Genomic DNA, 21,089 nt, shown 5'->3' on the forward strand with positions numbered 1-21,089 from the left:
AGAGAGGAGCATGCATTTTGAAATGCTTCTCCTGGGGCTGAGCCTGAAATTAAAAAGCAATGTTGGGAGAGATTAGTGAAGTTCAGTTCACTCTTGTCTGGGCACAAGTGCAGTTCTGAATTCGGGATTCTGACAGATTTAAACCCTTTTTTCATCAGCGCTAGTACAACATGATCTGCCTGTCACTTTCTCGGATGATGGCTTTCTGACTCCTTCCAGGAGCTCTGCAAGGGGAGGAAGCTTTCTCACTAATGTGTCACTCAACCCACCCACCCAGACACCCACTGCTTGTTTGAAGCTGGCAAAAAAAAAATCTTGATTTTTATATAGCCCTGAGAAATTGCCTCCCCTCCTCTTCCACCCCCAACACAAATGATATATAGGATGTGATATGACTATCTAGTTATTTTTAAAAATCTGAGGACTTGGGTGATATAGGTTATAAATGAACTTTCCGTTATTTTCTCAAGATACAGTGCTAACCAATAAAAGTGAATGTAGTTTTTCTTTCCCCATATTAACTGGAATCAGTAGACTGCTGATGGTGCTTTTAGAAGCACATATAAGAATCATTTCACTCTGCCCCTTGAAATGAAACCATGGCTGGTATGAAACTATTTTCTGTAATAGCAATACTACCCAATTCACTCCCAACTCTTTCTCGGATTGCAACCAATATATCTCGAGATAGTGTCCAAATCATCCAGGTGGCTCAGTATAAAGCTCTTTAAGAATGAAGACGCCTGCAAGGAGTTTTGTGACAATATCATGGAAGCCCTCTTAATACAGAGTATCCGAGCCACAAATGCCAGTGCCAACAGTGAGTGGCTTTATATCAGGCAGTCTGGTTGCCTCTCTGGGTATTAGCACCTTGTCATTAGTGGTTTTCACCAGAAATGGCTTAGGAAGAAGATAACTGTAGCAAAGTAAGTATTGTCCACGAGGCCCATTTTTTTGTGTAATGGAAAGATGAATGAATGAAAAAACCTTTATGAACGGCTTCCTATGAATGAAGTGGTAGGGTTACAGACAGAAAAGCAACCCAGTCTTGTTCTCAAGAAGTTCACCTTCTAAAAGGATCTGATAACATATAACTACAGGTCAGATTGCCCTGTGGTTCTTAGGATGCGGAGGCAAAGCCAATGTCATTTCTACTAATAAAGCAATATCTAGGTGCTCATACTGTCATGAGATCTGTACTTTAGTGCTGACTTGGCTCCTGAATGACTTTGGTCAAATTGGTTTGCTGTTGTGTGAAGTCCATATCCTGGTCTTTAAAATGAGGTAGTTGAAATGGATTATTTTTAAAGTTTTCTCCTAGCTCTTAGGTTCAATGATTTTATTCCTTCTGATCCTGACCTAAGGGGAGCTTAGGGAGCATGTATGACCAATGAAGGCTAGCAAGGCTTAAGAGATAGAGAGCAATGAATTTAATTTGGTGGCATGTGGAAACTCGACTTTCTTTTCAAAGATATGAATCCAATTTCCTTGCCAGGAAATGTTTTGCTTGAATTATCTGGATGATTGTTTTAAGCCTTTTACTTTGAATGAGGAGGATGTAAAGATGCAGAATGAAAGGAAGGTCAGGAAAGGAATATGAATAATGAGAGTAACTGCCATTTATGTAACTCTTTGAAGTGCGCAAAATACTTTACGTATATTATCTCATTTGGATCTTACACCAACCAGTAAGGGAGGAACAACAGGTATCTTTATGACCATTTTGCTGATGAGAAGACTGAAACTCAGAGTTTAAGTGGCTCTCCCAGGGTTACACAGCTTGTGAGTTGTTTAAAACAGGATTAGATCCTTAATTAATGGGTTTGTCATTAACTAGCTGTTTGACCTTGATCAAGATATTTCTCAGAGCCTCAGCTTTTTCATCTATAAAAAGAGAGGGTTGGGTTAGAAGGCTTCTAAGGTCTCTCCCTGAGTGCTCAGACTTTGTATTTCTAATTATCTTCAATCATGTTTGCTGTCCAGATTCACGGGACACCTGTTAATTCTGCATTTCACCAGGTGTTGAGTCCACTTGATACAATATTGTGCCTAGAGGCATCCAGTTGGCAAGTGAGATTTTGGTGACAGAGAAAGATGCTGACTAGTGAAGAGTTGCTCTCTGTGCCCAGCTGTGATATGTTAGATTAAAGGCCCCTCATTTTCTTTGCCTTGTCTGCATCTCTGGCAGACACAGGAAATATGGGAAAGATGTTTGTTACTCTTGAGCACTCTTGCTCTAAATGTGTAGTGTACAGTAAGTACAGCCCTGTTGATTGTACATCAATTTGATGGACTAACTATAGAACAGTAATTAAACCAAAGAGAACATTCTGGAGCACTTATTGCCACTTGCTGTCTGTTTAATTCCCAAGAGTCCTGCAATAAATAGAACTATAAGTTTAATTAATATCTACCAGTCTTACTGTTCATTTAGGATAGGCTATGCTGGACCAGTGATCATGTATATTACAATTAATATGGTGCACATTTGTAGAATCTATGTTTTAGTACACAAATTATAACATTTTCTATGCTTAAGTGCCTTAAATGCCTTTTGTTCATCACTTATCATCGTTGCTTCTAATTTCACATGTAAACATTTCCTTCTCAACTATAAGGCCCATGAGGGCAAAGACTATGCCCTAGTCTCCTTCACGTTCTTCCCAGTGCTAATTAGCATTTTTTATTCCAAATCCACAAAGACCCTACTGTGTGTGAGGCACTGTGATGAATCAAATGATTTATCATGAATTCATTACCAACCTTGTCACTTTTGGGTACATTTGAGGTTTATTGGACCTGCTGGCAATTTCCTCCTGACTTTTGCCTTTAATACGGCAATAGATCTCAAGATAGCATCCCAATTATCTGGGTGATTCAGTGTAAAACTCTCTAAAAATTTAAGTACCTATGAGGAAATTCTATGACACCATCACAGGGATACATGAATACCTGGATTGCATAATTGTTTCAGTTCACTGCAACTAAAAAAAAAAATTTTTTTTTTTTTGTGGGGTGGGGTTGGGGTTAGAGATTTAAACAAAGAAAACAAATTGGTCAGTCGTGCTGAAAGCAAAAGACCTGTTTATTTGACCTGCTTTAACTCAGACATGGGAGGGTGCTTAGCTTTCGACATCTATGGGAGATGGGGGAGTTTCTGTGGGGAACAAGAGAAGGAATCATAGCCAAGAGACAACTGGATCTCTGGAAGGGCAGATACAGCCTCAACTTAGCCACTTATTCCTTTGGTTAGGTGTTCTTTAGGTCACAGAAAATGAGAGGCAGGTAATAAATGAGCCAGTGAATGGCTTCCTTTGGCCTTGGAAGTCAGGCTAGGCCATACTTTCAAGCTTACTTTGTAGTTCAGTATAGACATGTCAGAGTAATTTCCACATAATAAGGCTCTTTCCTGATGTGAAAGTAGGAAAGTTTTTTTTTTTTTTTTTTTTTTTTTTAACAGGAAGGGATAATAGGACCTCACTGAGACATATCTGATTAGATTCCTGCCTCTGATGTCACAGTGCATGCATCATCTGGGAAGCAGAAAAGAGTAGGTGAGTGTTCCTCTCCCACCCCCAGAATTAAGGTAGGGTGAGGGAACCAACTAAGAAGAAAGGGATATATCTCAAACAGACACAACCTGTCACAAAAAGTCTAGGTCTGGGAAATAAGAGTTTTTTTTTCTTTTTCTGGACTCCCATAATTATAAAAGGAAACATTTTCAAGCAGTTATAGTTTTCATGTTATACTTGTAGACAAGGGCACCTATACTCATATCGTGTGATTTTAAAAAAAATTCTTAATAAAATCAGTAGGGTGAGTTTAAAAATATGTTATTATGTATTATAATTATCATGATAGGATATATAAATGCATTTATATATTATATATGTTACCATAAAAGATAATTTTGCTTTTTGTAGGAGAAACCATTAAGACCTGTATTTTTTATCCCTTTCTTTCCTATTCTCACTGTTTTGTATACTATAAGTATTTAATGATTACTTATGAGTTGACTAGTTGATGCCCTCAGATATTCAGCAGCATAGTCAGACACCCACAGTCAAAGACATATCCATCCATACGTTACAGTTTTCTTTTTCTCTTCTCTCTTTTAGCTCCCACTTTTGTCTGAGACCTTGGGCTTGATGCTGTAGTTCAGTTTCAGAGACAGTCTTGTAGGATTATAGATCTTGAGTTAGAAGGAACTTCTGAGATTATCAAGTTCAATGCTCTCCTTTTATAGATGATGAAACTCAGTCAAAATGGTTCAGTGACTTATCCAGGCTCACACAGCTCATAGGTGCCTGAGACTGGATTTGAATCTGGTTTTTCCTGATTCAGTTCAGCTCTGTTTATTTTACTGCTTAGCTGCCTGGATTGATGCTTATGAAGTTAATTCACTCAGTGATCTATTTTAATTCATAATGGAAGGATGCTTAGCTTGAGATATCTATGGTGAGGTAGGGAGACTCTGTTGGGGAACAAGGCAAGGGATCATAGCAAAGAGGCAATTAGAGTTGGAGAGAATTTTAGAGATTGTATAGCCCGATTCATCAGTTTATATAGGATAAAATGGAGCTCTTGAGAAGTTAAGTTGCTTGCCCAAGGTCGTCGTCGTCGTCGTCATCATCATCATCATCATCAGAGCTCACATTTATATAGTGCCTCAAAATTAAAAAAAAACTCTTGAACAAAATATCTTTTTCTCTCCTACTTCCCTGTCCCTTTGAAAAAGAAAGAAAAACAAAATTTTTTATTGTTCTTACTCTGAGTCCATCATCTCTCCATCTGGAGATGGGCAACATGTTTTACCATGAATACTCTGGAATTGTAGTGCCTCAAAGGTTTTTGATTTTTAATTTTTAACAAAATTCTTTCCCCCACAATAACTCTTTTGAGGTAGGAAATATGAGGATTATCATGTCCATTTTGCTGATGGAAGAACTTGCTCATAGTTACATGACCAGTAAGTAAAAGAGGTGAGATTTGAATTTAGGATATTTATTTATTACTGTATTTACTTTTTTATTTTTAAATGTTTTATTTCTCCAATTACATGTAAGACAATTTTTAACATTCAAAATCTTTTTGAGTTCCAAATTTCTTCCCTCTCTTCCTTTCTTCTGTCTCTGAGACAGTAAGCAATTTGATATAGATTATATATCTACAATCATGCAAAATATATTTCCATATTAGTCATGTCATGAAAGAGGACACAGACTAACTCCCCTTCTCCCACAAAAACATAGTGAAAAATCATATGCTTCAATTGCATTCAGACTTCATCAGTTCTTTCTCTAGAGTTTGTTCATTAGCATTTTTTATCATAAGTCTTTTGGAATTGTCTTAAACCATCCTATTGTTGAGAATATCTAAGTGACTCACAACTGATCATTGTAAAGTATAGATGTAATTGTATACAATATTCTCCTGGTTCCTCTCACTTTATCTTGCATCTGTTTGTGTAAGTCTTTACAGGTTTTTTCTGAAATCATCTTGTTTGTCATTTCTTATAGTACAATAGTATACCATTACAATCATATGCCACATGTTGTTCAGCCATTCCCCAAATGATGGATGTTAAGTTTAGGATTTCTAACTCCATAATAATGATTGATATAGCTCTTCAAAGTTTGAAAAGTGCCTTATGCACATTATTTTGCCTGAGCCTCATAAAAACTCTATTAAGTGTCATTTCCATTTTGGAGATGAGAAAAATGAGTTTCAGAGAACTAAAATGACTTGTCTCTGGTCCCAAAACTAATAAATGTTAGAGGTGGGACATGAGCATGGGACTTCCTGATTTTGAGTCCAATAATCTATTATGCATTAAAGATGCTACCTATTATCTTTATCAATTCATCTACAATCCCCTAGTTACAAAATTGGGGCTTTAGAAAGGTAGTGTTTACTGACATAGTAGCTATTTTTTTTAACTAATTGCAAAAGCATCATCACCAGGTTTGGGAATGTGTAGCTCTGTTCACTTTCTGTTGGTGGTAGCAAGAATCTTGACTTATTAGAAGCAAGGTTTCTATGAATAAATAAAAATATACATTTTGCATAAAGTACTCATATTTCCCTCAAACAAAAATAGAGATGCCATGGTTTGAAAAGAAGAAGAACAACAACAATTTTTGTTGTTTAGTTCATGGGGACAATGGGAAAGATATTTAAAATTAAGACTATCCCAGAAAATTAAAGATCTATAGTTAGCATAATTATAAACATTTGGCTCTGAAATTCAAAACTTCATGTATGTTCAGAATCATTTTTCCCCCTTCTTCTTCAAAGGACTTATAGCAGGAAAGGGACATAGAGCTTATGGGCTCTTCTGCTCTGTTACCTACCTCCATGAAAGGATGAGGAGGCAGACTCAGAGTAGTTATGTGCTTTATCAAAGTCACACAGAACTGGGAGATGAATCCAGCTTCTCTGACTGCAGAACCAGGGCTCTTTTCCACTCTATCATTAGAGCCTTTCTTATAGCAGTTTAACAGGTAGTCCTGGCTCATATCTGAGGGCTTAGCCTAGGGCTGAGCCCTGATTCTATGCCAGAGAAACCAAGGAAAACATTCTGGCTTTCTGCCTAGAAGATCAAAAGGCAATTGAAACTGAATCCCAGAAGTGTGATTATATAATATGAAAGAGGAAAGGGAAAAAAAGGGGGTGGGGTGGGGTTAGGTTGAATTTAAATAAAAAAGAAATAAAACCAAACCAAATCATACCAAATCCGAAAAACCCAGAGAGGCAAGAAAAAAGCCAAGAAGGGTAAGGGAAAAGAGCTGTCAGAATTTCAGGACAGTGAATCAATATTCCAAGGTAAACACACAAATACTATGTAGACATTAAAAATGATGATATTTGATATCCCAACCTTAGCAGAGGTCATGGTTGCTTTTTTATTCTAGGATGCTACAAGGATTGCTAAAGCCAGAAAAGGGAACCAAATCCAAAGCTTGTGTCTGGATTAAAAAGCATGTGATGTTCAAGGGAAACTAAGGGGAGGACTGGCAAAAGCCTCTCATCAAGGAGCATTCAAGAGTATCCAGCCTTTCCGTCATCATGAATTCCTCAAGGCTTTGGGACCAAAGAAAGGCTATTTAGTCACAAGCAGAAAAGAAACATGTTCCTGTGTATTTATTTACATTGAGCCTTTCCAGAACATTTCATAAGACCTAAGAAAATATTCCAAAAGCAAAATGGTTGTTGGAACATGTGTGTTAAACCTGCTCCTCAGAAGTGAACTGATATAATGACAAGTTATATTGATCCACACATTTCTTCTTTGATCTGGCTTGTACAATAGTTGAGTGTAACCTTCAATCAGACTTCTGTCAAAAGAATGATAATAAAAGTGAAGAGTAAAAAGAGAACAGGTGATGGTTAAAATAAAAATCAAAACCCATCTTTATTTGAATGAGAAGAAATATATAGACATGCTCTCATGGTAAATGCACATCTTAAAATGACAATTTCACGTCGTTTTTTTACTTGTAAAGATATAAACATAAAAATTAAAAATGTGTATATGTGTATTTAAATGTATACATGTACAAATACATATGGATGCATATATATATATATGTATATGTCATAAGAATTGTGTTAGACTTTTTGTGACTTCTTCAGGGGTTTTCTTGACAAAGATAGTGAAGTAGTTTGCCACTTTCTTCCCTTCAGTTGTTTTAGTTGTGGCCAAGTCTTTGTCTTTGGGATTTTCTTGACAAAGATACTAGAAGTATTTTCCACATAGTAAGCTAAGGAAAGTTCCTTCCTTCCCTCCCTTTGCCTTGCTCACCTTATTTTCCCATTCTGAAATTTCCTTCTATGTGTGTCCTGAGACCCCTTTTTCTCATTTGATGGTTTTTTTGTGGTCCTTATTATAGGTACAATAATTCCTAGTTACAGCTCTGTCCAGAGTGGTTAAAAGATTTGTCTAAATTTATCCATTTCTCTGAGTACAGATGAGATTGTAGATGCTGACTCAAAGCAATTTAGAACTATCATCTCACAACAGATAACCTAAGAGGTCAGAGATTTTAGGGTATTAAGGCAATTAAACACTGAATTTCTCTTTCAATATAATAAGCACTTTCACTTTATAATAACAGTGAGCATTTACATGATATTTTAAAGTTTACTCAGCACTTTACAAACATTATTTTATTCTATCAATAATTCTGAGAGCTATTATTATAGCCATATTGCAGATAAGGAAGTTGAGGCAAATGGAGATGAAAGTGACTTGCTCAGAATTATACAGCCACTTAGAATCTGAGGCAGAATTGCAAAACAGGTCTTCCCAGTACCAAGTCCTGTTCTTTGACCCCTGTGACATTGGTGGCCTCAAATTTTTTCCTTAATAGGGATTTCATTTATTGAGATATGAATAGGTTCAACTGTATTAAATAATAATCAATCAATGAATAATTGACTTTATTAAGTACCTTACAGATTGTGGGGTGGCTTAAGGAAAATTCTTCTGTGACAGTTTGTATGGAGTATGTGTTTTAGACTTTGATTGTTTATATCTAAATACTGTATTGCTGTGGAGCAGCTAGGGGATGCAGTGGGTAGAGAAATGGCCCTGAAGTCAGGAAAATTCATCTACCTGAGTTCAGATTTGGCTTCAGACACTTACTAGCTGTGTAATCCTGGACAAGTCACTTAGCCTGTTGGCCTCAGTTTTCTCATCTGTAAAATGAACTGAGGAAGGAAATAGCAAACAGTTCTACTAACTTTGCCAAGAAAACCCCAAATGGGGTCACAAAGAGTCAGATATTACTGAACAACACTATTGCTCTGAATGTAATCTGCATTCTGTTCACCTCTTCACTTACTTTCCTTTGTACTCTGAATCTGGCTTATGTAAAACTTGAGTGTAACTCATAATTAATGTGTGTTTACAGTTTCTTCCCCTTTCAGGAAGATCTCATATTATAGGCAAGATCTGCATTTGTCCCAACATATTATGGCTATCAATATAATTAGATTATGGCAAGGTCAGCTTGATTATTCTGGTCATCATTTGGTTTACTTGGAGCCCACGAACTGTATAATTAGTTGTGAAAAAAATAAAAATTATCTTACTACTATTTTTGCCATACCATCCCACTCTGTGATAATGTTAAACTGTGCACATTTTCTCCCTAGACAGAATATAAACACAGTGAAGGCAATAACTGTTTAATTTTGTCTTTGCATCCCCATGTCAAGCACAATGACTGGTGTATAGTAAATATTTAATAAATGTTTAGTGACTGATTACTTGATTTTATTGGTATTATCTAAGTCTATACATATAAAATAAAAGAGAAAATTGAAGCAATAACTTGAATAATACCAACAAATAAAAAAATTCTCTTTGCCTCATTTATCTGTAAAAATTTAAGGAAGGAGAGGTAATGATCCTAAGAGGTAATTTCTTTAATTCACTCTTTCATCTAGTAGGTACAACCATATCTGTAAATATTATGGCTCACATCCTTAGGCACTTGTTTATTTCTTGACAGAATGTTTCTTTGCAATTCTTAAGGTAGAGATGTTACCCTCCTACTCTCCCCTTGCAATTAAAGGATGAGAATTTAAGCTGAATGATACTCATTTTATTCCATAAATAGGATTTCTATTAAAAAAAACCACTTTAGATGAAATACAACCTGATTTCAAACATTTCACCCACAGGGACTCATACTAGAAAACTAATATTACACCTAAAAATGTAAATCCTACAGATAGGGGAAAAAAAGCCTATTGTTTTTTTTTTTCTCCCTTCTTTCCTTTGTGGGAGGTGTTAGAGTTACAAAGGAATTTAAGCTCTAACTAGAAAGGCTTAGGGTAGAAATCTTTGTACAACAGATAAAAATGAGGCTGGAGTAAATCTACTGCTACCTACCTTTAGCAAGATTTAGATAACTTGGAGAGGATCCAAAGGAGGGTAGTGAAAATGATTAAAGGTTTGGGAAATAAAGCTTCTGAGCAAACACTAAAGGAATTTGGAGTTATATAGCTTGGAAGAGAGGATGTTGAAGGTAGAATTAATAATTGTCTTCAGGTATATGAAGGGACAAAAGGTGGGTGTTGGTGAATAGCTATTTTTGGTGTCCACTGAGGGTAACGTAAGATGGACTTGGACTTAAACTTTGGCAGAAAGATTTAAATTCGATATTATAACTTTCTGACTCTCCTGGATTCTTGCCATGGAGGAGTCCCACTCTCACACAGAATTCAGAGTGAGGCAGGTCCAGCCTGATACCTCTAGGAGAGGGCTTATTAATGGGAATACCTAAGGGAACTTCATTTCACCTGTGACATGGTCCTGCAGCAAGGATTCTCAGGGGATGGTCACATGCAGATTCTAAGATGTGAACAACAGGTGACACTGTCAGACAGACCTTGAGATAATATGCTGTTTCAGCACATTTTCCCCTTCTTGTCTTTTATCTCTCTTTACCCTTGAAACAACCCTATGAGGTAGGTAGAAGGGAAAGAATATAGATCTTAGAAAAAAATCTCTGGAGAACGAGGCTATTCTACTTACCTCATAGGCTTGTTAAAAGGGTCAAATGAGGTGGAAAGATATGGAAATACTTTGGTAGTAAGGCCTCAAATTGTTGTATTATTGTTATGTCTACATTATAATCGTGATGAGGAAGATGAGAAGATTGACATACTTGAATTACTATAGAGTTACCTTTATGCGTTTCCCTCAAGATTTGGAAATGTTATGGAAACATTATCCTAATGGCACTTTCTATTTAAAAGGCATTTAGCCTATCAATAAAAAAAATCACATTATAGCACCTGGATGCCTCTCTTTTGCTTAGGCATATCTCAGTCTGGCATGGAAACTCCACTAGAAGACTTTATTCATAAAATATAATGTATTTCCTATGCAGTGAGGAAATAGAAGGAATCAAGGATCTTAATGGATCTGTTGATGAATGAGACTGACTATATATGATAGCATGATATAGAAAAATGATCAAGACTCTAGTAAAGTTTTTGTAATTGCTATTGTTTTTTTAAGACTCAGCCCAAATCAGCCCAATTACTTCTTTCTATGATCCTTTTCTGATTTCTGCCAGCCAGAAGTGACATCTCTGTTTTCTGAAGAGCTATTGTGGTAGAGTAGGGAAAACATGGATCTGAAATCAGGAGACCTGTCTTTTGACTTCTACTAGCTATGTGACTGTGAGCAAGACATTTAAAAATTATTTTTTGTTTTATTTTTAGATCTATATTCTTTCCCTTCTACTTCCTCCCCTTCTCTTACTTGAGAAAGAAAGATAAACAAAACCCCTGTTATGAACATTTATAGTCAAATAAATTCCTGCATTGGCCACATCCAAAAGAAAAGTATATCTCTCTCTGGTTTCAGAGTCCATCATCTCTCTATTAGGAAGTAGGGTGTTGTTATTGTTCAGTCATATCTTCAAGACCCCATTTTTGGCATTTTCTTGGCAAAGATACTGGAGTGATTTGACATTTCCTTCTCCCCATCATTTTACAGATGAGGAAATTGAGGTAAGTCAGGTTAAGTGACTTGCCCAGGACCACACAATTAATAAGTTTCTGAGGCTGGATTTGAATGCATGAAGATTAGTATTCCCGACTACAGGCCCACCTAACTGCCCTAGGAGGTGGATGGTATATTTCATACTTTTGTCCTTTAGAATTGCCTTTTAGAATAGAAGATTGTGTTGCTCTGAGTTCTTAAGACTTTCAAAGCCATTTGTCTTACATTGTGGTTATTGTAAAAATTTCCTGGTTTTGCTCTATTAATTCTGCATCAATTCATCCAAGTCTTCTTGGGTAAGTCACTTATTCTGTCTAGCTCTTTTCCTTGCTAAGTAGAGATTCTTATACTACAAACCTTGTAGATTTATTATAAAGAAAATGTTTGAAATGACAAATAAATAAGAATATTTCTTGGACCTCTCTCACACACTATACCATGTATTATAATTATTTGTCTACATCTATTCCTTGTTTCCCTATGTGACTGTAGAGCAGGCACTATGTCTTTCAGTATCTTCCCCAGTGCCTTACACATAATGCAGAGTTTCCAAGAACCTTAAATTTAATAGCTAAAATTGCACTAAAGCTTTTGGGACATTCTGTACATGCTTGATTTAATGTTTGTTAAGATGAACATATGGCAATTGGAAAGTAAATAAATAAAAAGTAAGAGTGGGATAAAGGCTTGTGGTGCACGATGGGATGGAGAAGAAACCAATCAATCATCTGCAAAGCCTTGCCAATTTACTATCACAATTTCTTTCACATTTATCCTTTTCTCTCTATTCACATGGCCTTGACTTAAGTTCCCTTGTTTTCTCGTAACTGGACAACTGAAATAACTGCTAAATTAATCTCTCTACTTCCAAGCTTTCACTCATCTAATCTGTCTTCAATATAGTAACCAAATTGATAGTCTTAAAATTCAGATCTGACCATTTCATCTTACTATTCAAAATTTGCCAATGACTCTCTCCCTATTGCCTCTAAAATAAAGTACTAAATCTTTAGACTGCCATTTAAAACCCTCCACAATTTGGCTCTAATCTGCCTTTCCAGGCTTTTTTTTTGCTCCCCTTTATGCATTCTATGTTTTAGCCAGACTGGTCTACTAGTTACTCCTTGCACAGAACATCTACTCTCTGACATTTGTGATTTTGCAAAAATGGTCTACCCGAGTATGGAAATGCATGCTCTCCTCACCTTGACCTTATAAAATCTCTAGATTCCCTCAAAGCAGAGCTCAGGTAATTTGCTTCCATCAGGTCTCTTAGCTTGTTGGAATTACTTTGTACTATTTTATTTTAAAATACTTTATATATAGTATAATAATATAAATAATATACATTGTATAATGGAACCACTGAATATAAAATAAAATAAAATTACACATTAAATCCCATTTGGCTTTTAAAACCTTTTGTAATTTAGCCCCTTCTTACCTTACCAATTTTCATATACTTTATTCTCCTTCATTTATTTCATTATCCAGCAACACCTGTGTTCCTCCTCTCTGTACCTCATACTCTATTATCCTCCTCACACCTGGAATGCTCTCTCTTCTGCCCATTTATCTCCCGGCTGCTCTGGCTTCCAATTCAATTCAATAGACATTTATTAAGTGCCTAAAGAGTGCCAGACACTGTACTAAACATTAGAAATTGTTGTTGTTTAGTCACTTAAGTCATGTATGACTCTTTATGACATCATTTGGGATTTTCTTGGTAAAGGTACTAGATTGGTTTGCCATTTCCTTTTCCAGCTCATTTTATAGATGAGGAAACTGAAACTAATAGGGTAAAGTGACTTGTCCAGGATCACACAGCTAGTAAGTGTCTGAAGCCAGATTTGTACTCATGACTTCAAGCTCTGAACTCTATGCAATGTAGGGTCCAGCTCCACCTAGCATTAGAGATAATAATTAATAAAAAGAAAGACGATCCCTGCCCTGAACTATGACTTTATAACTTAAAGAGGGATAAAATGTACAAAAGGAGAAAGGATGTCTAGGGAAAGGGATTTGGGTAGATTTCCTTCAAGACTTAACTTAAATTTCATTTTCTACAAGAGGTCTTCCTTTGTACACTTTTGCCTTTTCTTTCATCCCTTATTTCTGGTGTCTTTCCTCTGGGATTACCTGCCATTTACATTGTATATGTCTTGTTTGCATGCTTTTGCCTAATTGGAATGTGAACTCTTTGAGGATAGGAAAAATATTTTTGCATGTCTTTATAACTTTAGCATTTGGCATCTAGCAAGTGCTTAAGAAATTTTGTTGATTTGTTTGATCCTATATACTCTGTATTGACTTTCTTGTATGTTCTGTTCTTTCTATTTCTATCTTATCTTTGATACCATACCAATATTTGTGATTTCCCCTTTCTAGAAGGTGCCCTCTTATGTATAATACAGTTACAAATGTAGAGACATCTTATTTAAATGAATATGGGCACTTTTAGATTATGCAAATAGCTGTTTATGACCATGTCAGCCAGTAATTTTCACTTGTTCTCTCTCCAACCCTTATCCCACAATAGCATTATGGACAGGTGGAATTTTCTCTCCATTCCGAGTTGTTAGTAGAAGTGCTGAGAAACAGCATAGTAGCAGAAATCTGGGCTCAAAGACAATATCTGGGCTTAATTGGGTGTCATCTCTGAATAGGTGCAGACCCCTTGAAGACCTTAGCTTAAAAAGTTGTCTCTCACTGCACCCAGAGCCATCTCTAGTCATCCTGATCCTTATCTGGTCACTAGACCCAGATGGCTCTGGAGGAGAAAGTTAGGCAAGTGAATTTGCACAGCCCTCCCTCACTTAAATCCAATTCACTTGCATCTTATGGAATCATCTCTCTAATGTGAGGGTCATTTTTGAGAACAAAGGACAAAAAAAAATTTAAAAGTAAAAAAGGGGCAGCTGGATAGATGTCACAATGGATAGAATACTGACTCTGGAGTTAGGAGCAACGGAGTTCAAATCCAGCCTCAGATACTTAACACTTCCTAGCTGTGTGACTCTGGCCAAGTCCTTTAACTCCAATTGCCTTGGAGGGAAAATGAGAAAAAAAAAAAAAAGAGAGAAGGACAAACAACTTCAAGAAGAAGGATCTCTGACAGGTACTGACCCTAAGCAAATCACTTAACCTTTCAGAACTCCCAGTTAGAACATTGCAGAATAGATGTAGATCTGTCTCAGTAAAGGGAGTTTCCTCACTGGGAGTTCCTTACATCAATAAAATCAAGAGTTTCATCCTGCCAAAAAATAGAAGTACTAATGAGGAGTGAAACGGGCAGATTCCAGGTAGCACAAGGAGTAGAAGGCAAGGGTCTGAATAATTTCTGCCTTTTACATGTTGCTATAGAAGATCTATTAGGAAAATATTTTGCCTGATTGCCCAATTTTTCTATCTGGATGTGTTCCCTCTCACTGAACTCTTCAGGCTTTAGGCCAGTCCCAAAGGGCTCCTAGAGGCATAAACCCTTAGGCTTTCAGATCAGGGCTTTATGTAGATCATGAACTGTGGGCAGTTTTCCTGTTTTTGTCCTTTCTTTTCCAAATTGGCTCTGTTTGATTGTTAGATAAGACTTATTTGAACCGTTTCCCACACAGGAGGCTTGCTCTAAGGCAGGTAGAAGAACTCAGCTTGATTATATGTTTCAAATGCTTTCCTGGGACTTTTGGCTGGAAATTTTTTCCTTGTTTTGACATAACAGTGATATGTGAACTTCTTAAAGATAGGGGTTAGGAATGAATGGCAGTGCAGTTCAGTGGAAAGAAGGTTGGATTTGGAATCCAGAGTACTTCAGCTCTAAACCCAGTTCCTACATTTACTACTTGTGCGACCTATACCATGTATTTTGGAGAAACCTAACAACATAAGTACTTATTCTGTACGATTCAGAGCCAACATTTCCAATACAAATGCTACCATGTTATGAAAACTTGATGTAGGCAATTCAGTTCTGAGTTTCAGTTCTGTAAAAAGGAAGCTGTTGAAATAGATGACTTCTGAGGTTCTTTCAGCTTAAATTCATGATTCTTTTTTAGAATCAGTCTCAGCATTTCATTGGAAGAAAGAGGGTAACCTAGGTTCTTAGCCCTTTTCTCCCTACCTTCCACAAGTGATTATACAGCCTCCACTTGAAAGTCTCCCATGATAGATAGCAACCCTTTGAGAAGGAGTCTATCTCAACATCGGGAATTTATAATTATATATATATATATATATATATATATATATATATATATATATATATATTTCAGCTAAGATGGGACAGATGTTTAGAAAACAGCCTTCTGTTTCTGTTCAAGGAAAATGTTTAGAGAGTATTGTCAAAGTTATGGAAAGCCAAGGTTTGATTATAATTTTACAGCAGATCACTGAACTTTTAGAAACTGTTAAGAACATATGTCCTTGTTTCTCTCTGGAAAAAGAATTGGATTTAGACGAGTGGAAATTAGTAGGAAAGGATCTTTGTCAATTCTACAATAAAAATGGACCTCACTCAATTTCCAAAGACATACTTAATATATATAATTTAATACAACTGACTTTAGGAAATTATTTAAGTGTTAGAATAAGGAAAAAGAAGAAACAGCATATATATAAAGTTATAGTTATAGTTATAACAGTTTTTTTTCTTGAGATGAATTGGAACCTACCTCCTTGCAAAAGTTCTGTCTATGTCCTGATTCTGCCCTGAACATGAAAGTTTTGGTGGCTGTGTTCTGCTTACTCCTTCCCAACAGTAGGTAGGCAGCAATGTATCTCAAATGAACTCCTTTTTTAAGACAACTGAAACAAACAGAAATGTTTGGACCCATATAACATTTTAGGCATACTAGCACTGCCAACATTAGCTACCCAACTTTGGCTAGCTTTTCTGAAACATCTGTAGTTAGTTTGAAGTCACCACACAGTCATTCCAACTGCATCGGACTAAATTAAAGCAGAGATTTTGTGCTTCCTTCTTTTATTCATTGTTGTCCATGACTGTTTATTCCTTCTAAAAAAAAAGAAAAGAAAAAGATTTTTTTTCTGTGTTGTAGACATTTCGCGCTACCTACAAAAGAATGTTTGAGCAGTTCTTTGATGGTCAATAAAAGAGAAGCCACTTTGCTAGGTTCCATACTTAAATGTAAAATAAACATAGCAAAAAGGGCCAGAAGTGATGGGTATATAATGAATAGATTACAAAGAAACACCTAATTCCTGCCATTTCTAATTAAACATATCAGTGACCCATATTATTTTCAGATAATTGCAGTAGATCTTCAGGTTGCTGATGGGAAGCCAGTGTGAACCTGGCTGCTTTAAGGAGCCTATGAGATGAATAAAAAGAACAGGTAATTTTTGTGGCTCTTAAGTCATTGGTTCTGATTATTTTTCCTTCAAGGTGGGAAAGAGTAAGTATTGATTATTAGGTTGTCAGTTTCGACCCACCAAGGAAAATGAAAAAGGAAATGAAATAAATTGCAGATATTTAAAGCATAAGTGAATAATGGCAGTCAGTTGGTTTTATAACGTGGTGGTATTTGAATTGGATATGTTGGCACTGAATCATACAAAATATGTATTTATGCATTAGATTTCTCCAAAATTCATGGTACAAGTTTTTAACAAGATGCAGGAAAAATAAACTGCAACTCTGATTTTTTTTTATTCTTAGGTTGCTCGTGACAGTGATTCAGTATGGCCCTATACTCAATGTGATTCATGTAAAAGGTATATACAGTAAGTATTGAGTTTGAAAGGAGTTATCAACCATCTCTAGAAACATTGCTCTCTGAATGAATGAGACCCTCTGTGTGGCCGTCATCATCGCCATCATCAACGATAAGCGTTTATTGAGCACCTCCTATGTGCTTAATTATTTTTTGGGGCACATTCACGCCACGATACCAATACATAAAGAGATTATGTTTGATTTATAAGCATGTTAAATATTCTAATTCAATTGTGGAAGATTTTTCTTATGCCGTCCTTATGTACACAGTGTGATCTCAGCACACACATAGATTAAAGACTGTTTATATGCTTTTGTATATGATTATGTATCATGTAGATGCAAAAATGTCATAATTTCCAAATGAGACATCTGGGGCTAGATTCACAGACTATATAACTCTTTGAAAGGAACCTCCTATCTATTTCTGTGTATTCCTTCTTTTGTGTACTACCTGTCATTTTCTGAGTCTCTTCTTTCAAAGAGCTTACTCTTGTAAGAGAATTCCTTCATAGCATTACAAAGGATAAGAGTTATGTTTTTATATTTGGTTTGAAGAGAAGCCTACCTAAATCTCTTCATGAGATGGATCCATTATACACAGTCATAATATTAATGATCAGAAAATCTCAACAGCAACATTAATAATATATGTTGATCTGGACCTGTAATTTTATACTGTAACATACTTAAATAGATGTGTGGTGTCCTGAATGCAAGTATTCCCTTCTGCAATACAGATTGCAACCTATTCATGTCTGCCCATCCTTTAGGACTATTGTTCATATACTTCAATAATTTTTCCATAGGGGATCTATGCATCTCAAGGAAGATAAGAGTCTGTAGACTATCTCTACATTGTCCCTTGTTCTCACTACTTTTTTTTTTGAGTGGGTCTTTCTTTGATTACATTCTTCTTCTTTTTTTTTCCCTGAGGCAATTGGGGTTAAGTGACTTGCCTAGGGTCACATAGCTAGGAAGTGTTCAGTGTCTGAATCCAGATTTGAACTCAGATCCTCCTGACTTCAGGGCTGGTGCTCTATCCATTAGGCTACCTAGCTACCCCTAAATCACATTTTTTATATCACTTTTCCTTTGTAATTCTCCAAGTATGATATCACAGCTTCCTCATGCCCACCATGTACCTCTTGTCGTTTGATTGCATCTCAGTTTCAGTTCATTGGAGAATAGCATTTTGTAATTCTCAGCTGTGTGACATAACAAAATGGTTTTTTGTTTCAGGGAAGAATATGGGGTTATTAAAAGAACTTTGTACTTTACAAAAGATAGCCTAGTTCATTTTCTAACTTATTTTCCATTCTGGGCTTGTCATTCTCCATTTGTCCAATATACTGATAAGTTCAGAAATTGTTAATGCAAATACATATACGCATTTATCTATAAACGTTTATGTACATGAACAAACATGTATGTTAGATATATGTCTTTCTGTCCTTCTATCTCTCTATAACTTGTTTTTTCTTATGTGGTTGATAAGCATTCTTTATTCTCTTGGTTTTTCCTGGGCAGCTGGTTAATCCAAACTCTTTAATTATAGATCTCATTTAGGAGGCTAAGCAAAATTCTGGGGTTTAATCTAATTATTCAATGCTGTCTACAAACACAAATATCTGGAAGATCTCACCATCCCTAAGACTTGGGCCCAGTATGAGAGGAGAAGATGCCATTGGTAAGCATATATTGCTTTGTTTTATTTCTTGCCTGACATTAATGATCTGAGGGTAGTCAAACAAGGTTATCCCTTCTACATCTTTCAAGAAATATCATTTTTTTTGTAAGTGTGGGAGATACCTTTTTGGAACACAAATGTCAAAGTACTATTTTGTTCTACCAAATAAAATGGCTTTTAAAAGAAAATAGTTAACAGGCAATAAGTACAATAGGATCTTATATTATATTTTTGAGTCAATTGTGGGTTGGGAAAAATATGGAATGACACTTGTCTATTCCTTTCAAATACCCTTCACAAGAATTCTTCCAAATTTTGTAAAGATGAAATAATAATAAATAAAACATAACTAACATTTATATAGCACTTACATATGCCAAGCACTGTGCTAAATGTTTTATAATTATTATCTCATTGGTCTTGACAACTCTAGGAGAAAGGTGCTATTATTATTATTATCCCTACTTTACATTTGAGGAAACTGAGACAGAGTTTAAGTGACCTTTCCAATGTCACATAACTAGTAAGGATCTGAGGCAGGTCTTTTTGACCCCAGGCCCATTGCTCTATCTACTATTCTACCTAGTTCCCCCTAATAATAATAAGCACATTGGTCACTTTTTAGGGAACTAATCTTATTTGGACCTTCTTTAGTAAGTTTATTTGCTCCACATATTTTATAAGAATTAATTCTTCAATGTCACCAACATTCTGTGGTCTCCAGCATAGATCTCTCCTCTGTATAATTGATCTTAATATAGCTAATATAATTCACTTTTGCTGTCTTCAGTTTCTCTCCAGCTTCCTTGAGAATCACAACTGGAATTGTCATGTTTAAGCTCAAATGTGGCAAGAGATCGTACGGCCTTGATGGTGAAAAAGATTTGTTATAAAAATTCTAATGATTAATTTTCATCTTTCATCTATCATCCTTCCAGTTTCATCATTAAATGTTCTCAGGATGATTTTGCTTTGTTGAGTATCTCACCCAAGTTTCTCTGAACTATTTTTCTCTCCTTTTCTTCTTGTCGCTTTATGAATTTTTATTCTAAATAAGTGCTGTTCTTGCTTGTCATAGCTTTCTGCTTGGCAAGTAGATTGTGTTTACTGATTGAGACAGATTTCAGATTCTTTTGGTATCCTTTTTGTTGGCTGTTGATTTATGTCAGTTAAATATACGTTAAACTGCTGAAATTGGTGTTGATGTCCTTTCCTCCATCCATTTCCCTCTTTTGGGGGGTATCACTAATTTGTTAAATAGGTCAAGATGGAGTTGCTTTAATTGAATGTTTTCTCTTTCCCCTCCTAGTAGTAAATTAAGAATAGAGAGCTTAATTGAAATAGGCAATAGGGTGTGTACACACCACTTGTCACCCTCCTCAATAAAATAACTTCAAATACCTATTTTTTCTTTCTTTTATTCTTTCTTTTAGCTTCAGATCAGTTTTGATCTTCGCTGTCAGAAATCATTGGTCCATCTCTACATAGATAACTGATTCAAGAATTCTTCTAAATCACTAATGATTAATTTCTTGTTTATTAAAACATTCATTTTTTTGTAATGTTAAATAGAAGAGTAGTAAAAAGGGAACTAACTGAAAAGATAAAGAGAATGAAATAGGCTGCTGAATCAATCACCCCAACAATCAAGTTGACCATAATAAGGCTATGTTGAAATGGAAGCAAAAGAACATTGGATCCATATGAATTTTTATTGCAATGCTTCAAAATATGCCTGACCACAATGAAGCAGGTTCAAAACCCAGCTTGTTCTACTAATATATGTTGTTACTTTTCAAGACCTTAGTGGATAGTGCTCATTAATTGTGCTATCTCTACAAACCAAACAATAATGCGCTCTTTCCCCTCCTCTCCTCTTCCTGATCCTGTTAACCAGTTGGCTACTCTTTTTTTGCTGCATCTTTTTAAACTGAAATAGGTCCTTAGACAAATAAGTACAGTGTAATGGATAAACATTTAGTGAGTATTTTTTCCCCTAATGGAATAACAGAAAGAAATAGAAAAAAAGGCCTGGAAGATCATCTAATCTAACTATCATTTTAGAATTTAGAAAACTGAGACTCTGAGAGGATAAATGCATGGAATAAGTAGCAGAATTACTTTTCAAACCAAGGTCTTTTAACTAC

Source organism: Sarcophilus harrisii, chromosome 4 (genome assembly GCF_902635505.1).
Source record: "Sarcophilus harrisii chromosome 4, mSarHar1.11, whole genome shotgun sequence".
NCBI lineage: Eukaryota > Metazoa > Chordata > Mammalia > Dasyuromorphia > Dasyuridae > Sarcophilus > Sarcophilus harrisii.